This window comes from Bos javanicus, chromosome 19 (genome assembly GCF_032452875.1).
Source record: "Bos javanicus breed banteng chromosome 19, ARS-OSU_banteng_1.0, whole genome shotgun sequence".
Classification (NCBI taxonomy): domain Eukaryota; kingdom Metazoa; phylum Chordata; class Mammalia; order Artiodactyla; family Bovidae; genus Bos; species Bos javanicus.
In genome coordinates this window covers 55,365,511-55,375,316 of record NC_083886.1, presented here as the reverse complement: position 1 = coordinate 55,375,316, position 9,806 = coordinate 55,365,511, and the positions used below count along the sequence as shown (strand labels likewise).

The following is a 9,806-nucleotide window of genomic DNA, read 5'->3' as shown; positions in this document are numbered from 1 at the left end:
GGGCATGCCCCGTCTTCTCTGTCGGGGTGATCTGAGGGGCTCAATGTGCGGGGTCTCCCCAGAGGTCAGCCTTCACGTTAGATTCTGGATCTGCATCCGTGGAGGGGAGGGACGGTTTGGGCCTGACTGCCCAGTGCGCTATCCAATCGGCCCGAGGAGCCGCTGCCCTTGAGGCTTGTTCCAGAACGTCTTCAGGGCTCCTGGCTTCTGGGATCCTGTGTTCCAGTTTGTTGGCAACCTTGTCCCCCTACCCACCTCCTGCCCTGGGATGTGAGGATGGGGAGAAGCAAAGGTTTGGACCCCACCGCCGGTTTTGTGCAGTCTGGTGGTTGCACCTTGGATGCCGAGGTCACTGCCTGGGTTTTTTGGGTTTTATTTAATATTTTTTTTATTGTGGTAAAATGTACAGAACATAAAATTTTCCTTTTAACCGTTTTTACGTGTACAGTGGCATCATTCATGTCGTTGGGCAACCCGCACCCCCATTCATCTCCAGAACCCTTCAACACGCCCCGCTGGAACTCCCCCCACCCACACTAACTGCGCATTCTCCCTCCCCACCAGCCCTTTCTGTCCTGGCAACCTCCACGCTCCTTTCTGTCCCCGTGGATTTGACTATTCTGAATACCCTCTATGAAGTGCAATCCTGCAATATTTGTCCTTTTGTGACTGGCTTGTGTCCTTTTGTGACTGATCATAATGTCTTCAAGGTTAGCCTTATCGTCATGCGTGTCAGAACTTCCTTCCTCTTTAAGAGTCTCCCCTGGATTAAGAGTCTCTTGTATGGATAGATCATGTTTTGTTTATCCATTCAACCATCTACGGTCACTTGGGTTGCTCCCACCTTTTGGCTGAGATGTCTGGTTGTTGATCCTGGCACCAAGGTGCGGTGGGACCTGGGCACATGACTGGACGCCTCTGGACCTTTCGTCTATGACATGGGATCTGTTGTTGTTGTTGTTGTTCAGTGGCTAAGTTGTGTCTGACTCTTTGCAACCCCATGAACTGCAGCACACCAGGCTCCCTGTCCTTCGCCATCTCCCAGTTTCCTGGTTCTCATGTTTGATGAAGTCGTACACGGGAAGCAGTAAGCACGGTCCTCCCAGAGGTCAGCCTTCATGTTAGATTCTGGATCTGCAACTCTGCGGGGAGTGGGGAAGTGGGCGACTCCACCTCTCAATGCTGGTCCATGGGGAGTGGGAATAAGCCCACCCACGGGACCGTGGTGAAGATGCTCTGGTGGCACCTGGTAGGGCTCCGTGCAGAAGGGACTCAGCCTGGGCACTGAGCCCAGAGGACATGGCAGGAGCAACCTCCCAGGCCCTGTAGGGGGATTTCCCAGCTTGTCCTCACTTCTGCGCCCCCTCCTGTATCATTCCTCTCAGCCAGCCTTCAGGAATTCTCTCCTGGGGATTCTACCTGACCTATGTGACTGGGAGAGTATCCTGTTCTTCCATCTGGGACTTCAGGTCCACAGGCTTCTCCTCTCTGTGCAAATCTGGCCTCAGCACTCCTGCTGGACCCCCTCCTTGAAGTCAGCAGACCTTTTCCAGGGCCTTGAGTCCAGGGCCTTCTAGTGGGCAGAGGAGATCTGAATATCCAGCTGGCTCTAGGGGTGCCTACCACCCTCCTCCTTCCAACGGTGGCCTCCCTGCGGCAGCCAGGTTGGGCCAGCCCCAAAGGAGACAGCAGCATGGCTCCAGGAAGCCTGTGCAGCCAGAGATGTGAGCCTGAACTCCCCGGATCAATGGGGGGAAGGCTGGCAGCCAGAGGCCTGCGGCATCAGAACCTGGGTCTCACAGGACTTCCAACCCTCTTCCCAGCCTCCGCCCCAGAACATTTCCTTCCCTGGCCCCCCGCTTGGCCCAGGGAGGGGGGCCCTGGCTGCAGGAGTCTTCTTCCCCAGTCTCCACCCTACTCACCTCGGGACCTCTGAGCCTCGGTTTCCTCCTCTGGATCCTGTGGTTGGAGGACACCCAGCCTGAGAGTCTTTCAGGGTATAAATGGGAGAAGGCTGTAGAGGGCCAAACAGTAGATGTTACCCCACCCACCTCCCCATCCCCAGTTCCCTCATCTCCATGTTGAGGGAGGGGGCAGATAAGTGGATCTATATGGAGAGCGGTGAGACAAAAGCTCAGAGCAAAGAGTTACCACCCAGGACCACGTAGCAAAGAGGTGGCCTAGATGGGGTGCCCCTCCCCTTGCTCTTTCTACAGGGCTCCAGTTTCCCGGGAGAGGGGTCCACATCCCTGCCTGAAGAAGCAGGACTGGGAGCTGTGATTCCCTTCACCCAGCTTATCCCCTGGTGTCCCACTTTAGGGCCTCAGGGTATGTTCTAGCTTCTCAAGTGCCCCAGGCTTACTTCCCTAGCCCTCTCCAAGCTCCCACCAGCCCCTGTTCCCACAGCTAAATCCCTCATCTGGTGGCCTGTCTCCAAGATGGCCCCAGGGATCCAGGCTCATGGTATTCACACCCTCAGCAGCCCCTCCCACACCGACTCTGTTTCCAACAGAATACAACAAAGTAGCAGGGTGTAATTTCCAGCGCAGGGTCCTCAAGTGTTGCCTCTTCCATCACCGTCTTTTGGCTCACTTGCTATTGGGGAAGCCAGTCACCATTCCATGAGGATGCTCAAACTACCCCACGAAGAAGCTCATGGGAAGAGGGACTGTGGTGCTCACTCCGAGCTGTGAGATGGTGTCTTACATAACATACAGTAATCGTGGGGATGAGAGCCCATAACATACAGTAATCGTGGGGGTGAGAGCCCATCCGCTTTGCCATATTCTCTGGGTGGGAAGCTAGTCCACGGTTCTGCTCATGCTCACAAAGAGGAGATTATACACAAGTGCGATGCTCTGGGGTCGCCTTAGGGTTTGTCCACAGACGCTATGGTGGGTTTTCTCACGCCAGAGTCTTGCTGGCTCCAGAGAGGGAGACGGTCTCTGCCTCCTGACACTGCGGTTCTGATCTCAGTCCAGCTAAGGCTGGTTCCTCAATAATGAGGCTTTGCTCCCTGGTAAGATAGTACAGTTCATTTGTATCATATGTAGCCTTTTGATTAAAGCAGCTCTGACCCAACTCCTATAGAATAATAACTCAAGTCTAACAACTGAGCTTACTATGTGCCTACTTAGGTAACTGAAGTCATTGTCTTATATAAATATCACAACAACCATATGAGCAGGTATTATTGTCCTTGACTATCTTCTGAGGCTCAGAATATATGCAAAATGCCCAAGGTCATTTAACTAATGCCTAATGGGACTGTGCGAAGTCAACTTGCACTGGCTTAAGCAGTCAGAAAGGGGTTATGTTACTGGCTCACTTGACAAAAACGCACAGGATGAGAGCTGGGCTTCAGGCACCACTGGACTCAAGCACTGAATTCAGATTCCCACTGGTGTCACCTAGACCCTGTCTCTCTCCCTCTCTCAGTTCTGCTGATTTCAGCCACCAGAGAGCCAGGCAGGCTCTCCCTAGAGGTGGCTAAAAATGGCTGCAGCAGACCTGGGCAAAGACCAGGCTGTCTAGCCACAGAGCTGCTTGGGTCTTGTCCCCAAGCTGGGACCAGCACATGTGGGCATGTTCTGATGGCACCATCCTGGGTCATGCTCCCCTATAGGGGGTAGGGGAGGTCAGCCCCATCAATGAGCCACAAAGACCAAGAATGGTGGAGGAGCGCATATTGGAGGTCTGTTACGGGAAGAAGGGGAAGGGGTGCTGGGCAGACAAAGGCAGTGGATGGCCTGTCTTCCAGATAGTTGATTTGTGTAAGGCCTCCTCCTCCCACAGACACTGCCTACCAGGTTCTGGCCAAGCCTGGGATGACAGATGCCCTTGAGGGGAGGTCAAGGCACCAAACAGCCGGCAAGTGCTAGGGGAGGGGAGGGTGAGAATAACTGCCTCCTACTTGCTGCTCAAATTTCACATCTGGCCAGGGTGCCAGAGGATGCTGGGGTGAGGTGGGTGTGATTATACAGAGTCATGCATGGGGTCCTTGCATTGGTGACTTTTGTCAGCATCTCAACTAGCGACAGACACAGATGATAGGATTATCTCAACCAGACCTACACCCAAATGAATGCAAATAAATCTGGGGAAATCAGAATAAAGTAGACAGACTGCATGAAGCCATTGTGCTGGGTATGCTATTGCAAGTAGCTTTGAAAAGTGACACCACTGGGGGAACTGAGCAGAGAGACCTTTCTGGTATTTCTTACAACTGCCTGTGAATCTACAGTAATACAAATTTCCATTAAAGGAATTTATTTTTGGTGCCAAAGCTGAGCTTCAGGGCTACTCCCCTGTGCTCATGGCTGCCCAGGCTTGCAAGGGGAGCCCCCCCTTCCATCTTCACATCTTCAGACTCAGATGTGTCTGACCCACCAGGGGTGCTCATCAAAGGTGGGATGAGAGACTAAATGAATGCATGAATGGATGGGAGAATGAAGAGATGCATGAATGAATGCGTGAATGCATGAGTGAATCTGAATGAATGCATGAGTGGATGCAGTCCGGGCAGGATGAAGAAGACACAAAGGCTTAGGGCAGGATGGTAACCCTGCTTGGACCTTGGAGCAGGACAGTACCTTGAAAAGCCCACACACATGCCTGGCCTGAGACCTGGGTCCCCTTCAAAGGAACTCTGCCTGCAACTAAAATCAAGGGACTCGGGTTCTCAGTCTGCCATTTCCAGACACCCGGAGGTGAATTCCAAGTCCACAGCAGCACTTCTTACTGTTTCATCCCAACCCCACCCCCAAACCTCCCTGGGGTCTCCCCTCCACACTGCCATCCCTGTGAAGTAGGACTTTGAACCTGGTGGTGTCTGGGGGTGGGGGCTCAGATCCAAATTTCCTCCCAGATCTAAACCTCTTTCCCCATCCAGGTGAGCAGAGAGCCAGTGACCTGGGCAGGGGAGGGGGGAGGGGGAAGGCAGGGAACCCTGTGCAGGGCTGAACAGCCTTAGAGTTCCTACTCTGACCGCGCTACCTGGCCCCATTAGAAACCCCCTTTTCGTCTTCTGGGAAAGCAGTGGAAACCAGGGGCTCACACAGGTGGTCTAGTAAGAGCAGGAGCCTGCCCCCTTCATGCTTTAGGTCCCAAAGTCAGGCCCAGGGAGGGGAAAGGCCCTGCAGGCCCCCTCCCTCTGTCCCCCTGTCAGACCTCCCCACCAGGGTGGGGGCCATGCCTGTACCTCCCCAAAGGTCTTCCACCCCATCCTTCTCCTCTCCCTCCTTCCCTCTCTCTCCTCACCAGCCTCCCAAATCAAGGCGGGGGAGACCCGGTAAGCTGAGCTGAAGCCCCTCTCAGGCACTTCCCTGAGCTCATCCAAGGGCACCCAGGCCACCTCTCCCTGCACCCCCAGGGCGGGCGAGGCAGCCCCAGGCTTCAGCCCCACACTAAACAGCTATCCTCCACACTAGGAAGACAAATCCGAGGCCCCCCACTCCTTGACTAGAGCAAGACCCTGCTTGCCTTCTTTTAGGAGTTTTTTCCAAGGGAATATTTGCTGATCACTGCTGCTGCTGCTGCTGCTGCTGCTAAGTCGCTTCAGTCGTGTCCGACTCTGTGCGACCCCATAGACGGCAGCCCACCAGGCTCCCCCGTCCCTGGAACCCCTTAAAAAAAAAAAAGCCAGGAGGAGGTAGTTCTTGTTAAGAATAGTTCTAGTTAAGGGGGAAGAGCTGGCTGGTTCAACTGCAGGTCAGTGGGCCTGGCCCGTAAGGCCTCCACTAGGATCCGCTGTGTAGCAGTAAAAGCAGTGATTTCTGAGGGGTCCATATTCAGGGTCCTGGGTCCCTGCACCGCTGGTGCTCACAGGGCGGGCTCTGGGGTGGGGCTGACCGGCCCTCTGGTTTTACACACAGGCCAGGAGGCGAAGCGACGTGCCCACCAGGAAGGAGTAAGGCAACCACCCCCGAAACGAGCCAGGGCACTCGCACGACGAGGGCGGCCTCGGCCTCTAGGGGATTAGAGGCGGGCGTGCATTGATCGCTGGTGTAGACTCAGCCTCTCTGCGCGCCCGCGCCCGGCCGGCTGTCGGGAACTCGGGCCGGCTCCTCGAGCGCTTCCTGGAAACGTGCTCCCGGGCGAGGAGCCGCTCGGTGGCTGCAGCCCCGGGCCGCCTCGCCCGAGGGCCGGGCTGGGCACCGCGGCGCCCGCGGGCAGCCGCCCCCGCAGGGCCGCCCTGGGCGCTGGTCGGCCTCGGGGGATCCGGCGCGCCGCGGGGCGGGTGGGAGGCGGGAGGGAGCTGGCGCGCTGCCGCGGGCGGGGACCCGCCGGGGAAGCCGTGGGGCGAGATGTCAGCAGCTGAGCTGCGAGCCCGCCTCCCTTCCCGGTAACCTCCCGGCCACCCCGAGGGAGGTGGTGCCGCGCCGGGAGGGGGCGGGGCCGGCCGCCGTCACGCCCCCCGAGGTTGCTGGTCAGCCTGGGCCCCTGGAGGGCTTGGGGTGCGTCTTCCCTGCAGGAAGAGAGCCCCCCCTCCCAGCTGCTTTCCAACCAGAACCCCTGGGCACCCTTTCAAGCACAGAGTATTTATTGGGCACCTACTAAGGGGGAGTCCCTGGGTGCAGACCACTGGGATGGCAGGCTGTTTCTTCTCCAGGAAATGTTCCAGAGTTTGTAGATTGATTTACTTGTAAACCATAGGCATCGTATTGCTAGGTTTATACATTATGTACCCACAAAGGTTGCAATTTTCAAAGGATGAGATAAAGAGTAGAAATAGAAAGGTTTTGTTTCTTTCCATATGTCAGTGGCTTGTCTTGCATCCACCCCCGCTTCAGAGACCTAAGTTCAGTGGCTGCCTCCGGGCTGGACCTGAAGTTGGAGAGAACACCCCGATGTCACCCTTATCTTCCCACTGGGATCCGTATCATCTTGCCCCTCCAGGTCCAAGGGTGAGCTGTCTTTGGGGGCCCTGGATCCCACTTCAGCAGAGGGTAGCAAATGGCATGCTAGTATACTGGGGGTGCCCTGAAGTCTGGGTTCAAATTCATATCTGCTGCTTTCTGGCTCAGTGACCTCTGGCCTCTCTGAGCCGCAGGGTCCTCTTCTGTAAACTTGAGGGAACAGTATCTCCCGCTGCCTAGCAGAATACCTGGGTGCAGGCTGCCCCCTGATTTGGCTCTGCTGTGATTGGGTAACCATTCCCTTCTCCAGGAGATCTTCCTGACCCAGGGATCAAACCCTAGTCTCCTGCATTACAGGCAGATTCTTTGCAGTCTTAGCCACCAAGAAAGGCCATGGGTATCCCTGAGCCACCCTGAATGGTACAGCAATTAGAAACACTTCCCAAGGGACCAGGCAGGTCATATAGATCCAGACAGAATGAATTTATTGTGTGTCTAGCTTCCTGGTGGCTCAGATGGTAAAGAATCTGCCTGCAATGCTGGAGACCTGGGTTAGATCCCTGGATTGAGATGATCTCCTGGAGAAGGGAATGTCTACCCACTCCAGTATTCTTGCCTGGAGAATTCCATAGACAGAAGAGCTTGGCAGGCTACAGCCCATGGGGTCAAAAAGAGTCGGACATAACTGAGCGACTAACACTTTTAACTTAGGGTATGGTGAAGGGTGGGCTTCCCTGGTGGCTCAGATGGTAAAGAATCCGCCTGCAAAGCGGGAGACCTGGGTTCGATTCCTGGGTTGGAAAGATCCCCTGGAGAAGGGAACGGCTACTCACTCCAGTTATGGAGAATTCCGTGGACTGTGTAGAGTCCCAAAGAGTCGGACACAACTTTCACTTTCACGGTGAAAGGTGACATTATTATTAATTACAGTAAAATCTGTGTCACCAAACTGAGGGGCTTCAAGGGAGAGGAAGAGTTCAAGGAGGAGTCTATGAAAGAGAAGAGGGAGGGATCAGAGTCAGTTAGTCAGTCAACAAACACAGAGTCTCGGCTCTGTGCCCAGCACTGTTCTGGGCAATGGACTATCAGGGTGCTCATTCAGCAGCCTGGGATCCCTGGGAGCCCAGGGTGTCCCCATTGGGGAGCATCAGAGTCACCTTCAGGCCAGGCCTGAGGGGCCCCCAGGAGCTGGGGTGGCGGGGTGCAGCCAGGCCCAGAGCTGAGGTGTGGTCCCCTTGGGCGGAGAGTGACTCAGGCCCCTCCCAACCTCCCCACCGCCTGGGTTTGGTTTGTTTAAGAACAAATTAGTCACGGAGCAGGCAGCTTTCCCGAAAATAAAATGAGAATCCCCAGGAAACAGGGAAAATTGAAGGCAGGCGGGTGAGTCAGCACGTGCTGGCCCCAGGGTTCCACTTTCCAAAAGGCTGGCCCTCTTCCCCCTGACCCCCTCCGGCCCCGCCCTGAGCCCGCTCTGGGGACACTGACTTTCACCTCCCCACGTTCTCTGCCCCTACGAGGCTCCCCTTTGTCTTTCTCCTTTCCCCTTACTTTCCTCCCCCAACTCTCCTCTCCTGCTCCACTGCCCGGCCTCTCTCCGCCGAGGCTGTGGCCTCACGCATGCGCACTCACTCATTGAGCGCCGGCCCTCCTTCCCGGGCCCGGGGTTTGCATCGTCAATTCGTTCCATCCGTATGTACGTATGTACGGCTCACCTGCCAGTCCGGGTGCTGCGGGCGGGAGGGAAGACAAGCCGAGAAAGAGAAAGCCTCCCCGGTCCCTGAGCTTTGTGGGGAAGGGAGACTCCTGCTAGAAGAACTTCGAGGATGTTCCCAGTCTCCCCATCCTTCCACCTCCCCCGGCACCTCCCTTCACTCCCTCCGCTGGGACACCCAGAGCTGGGCCCCCAGCAGATTGCCTGAGGACTTGATTCTGAGCTCTCTGTCCCTGCCTCCCTCCCAATTAGGGCCCAGGGACATCAGAGCCCAGGGCCGAGGGCCGAGGGAGTGCCTGGGGAGGGACGACCAAGTCGGCAGAAGAGCCAGGGGAAGCAGTCCTTACCCACTGTCCCTCCAGGTGCTGCCCACGTCAGGGGTGATGGGAAGCTGGGCTGTGTTTAGAATCTGAGGGAGGGGCTGACGGCCACCTGTTCCGTGTCTCCCCATCCTCAGGCTCCTATGGGAGGAGGAGGCCAGGCCTCAGCTCTGGGCAGGACTCTGGCAGGCCCCCACCCCCAACCTCAGCCCCTGGGGAAAGCAGGGAAGGTTCCAGGCTGCAGGCCTCTCAGGACAGTGCCAACCTCCTGTGGCCTGGGGTCCGTCTGGCCGGAGCAGGTGAGCTCCCTCCATTAAGACAAGCCCCTGAAGGGCTAGGGGGTCTGTGGCTCCCCACATGGCCAGGGCCCTTTAGTTCAGTCTCCTCCCTCCCAGACGGAATCTGTGCGGGACCCTTGGGGCCAAGTCTTCCCAGACCCCTCTAACTAACTAGCCCCTCAGGAGCAGAGAGGCAGCCCCAGGCCCGGGTCATCGGGCTGGGCTGGGGTCTCCTGGCTCTCTGGTCACCATCCAGTCTCTGTCTGCCGCTCTCTATGCTATGAATAATTTAGTTGTTCAAATTACAGTAAAGAGCTATTCAGTCTCCCTTCCCAAATCTGATACAAGACGCCTTGGTTCCTTCCAAGGAAAGTCCCTTTCCCAATGAAACTGAGCCTTGTGGGCAGGGATTTCTCCCTCCCCACAATCATTCACCAATATTGAACAGTGACAGCAGATAGATTTTTTTTTTTCCAATCTCAGCTGTAAAAAAAAATGAATTGTAGCCTAAGACGCCAGTTCCTGGGAGCAGGAGAATGTGACTGTCCTGAGGGGCGAGGCAGGTGCACTCTGGGAGGAGCCTTGGGGGGGCAAATGTTGACCCCAAGTCACAAGTGCAGGCCCCTGGAGGGGATCCGAC

General features: G+C 56.2%; 1 long non-coding RNA gene across 2 annotated transcripts; it reads right to left on the bottom strand.

Moving 5' to 3' along the window:
• Positions 1-357: 357 nt before the first annotated feature.
• LOC133232804 (uncharacterized) lies at positions 358-9,493 on the bottom strand. Of its 2 annotated transcripts, XR_009731464.1 has the most exons (5): positions 8,916-9,493; positions 8,487-8,584; positions 7,691-7,846; positions 1,923-6,825; positions 358-1,142 (listed from the first exon to the last, which is right to left on the bottom strand). It is a non-coding gene; the product is annotated as an uncharacterized LOC133232804 (long non-coding RNA). The 2 variants fall into 2 exon arrangements; XR_009731463.1 differs by having other exon boundaries at positions 358-6,825.
• Positions 9,494-9,806: the final 313 nt, after the last annotated feature.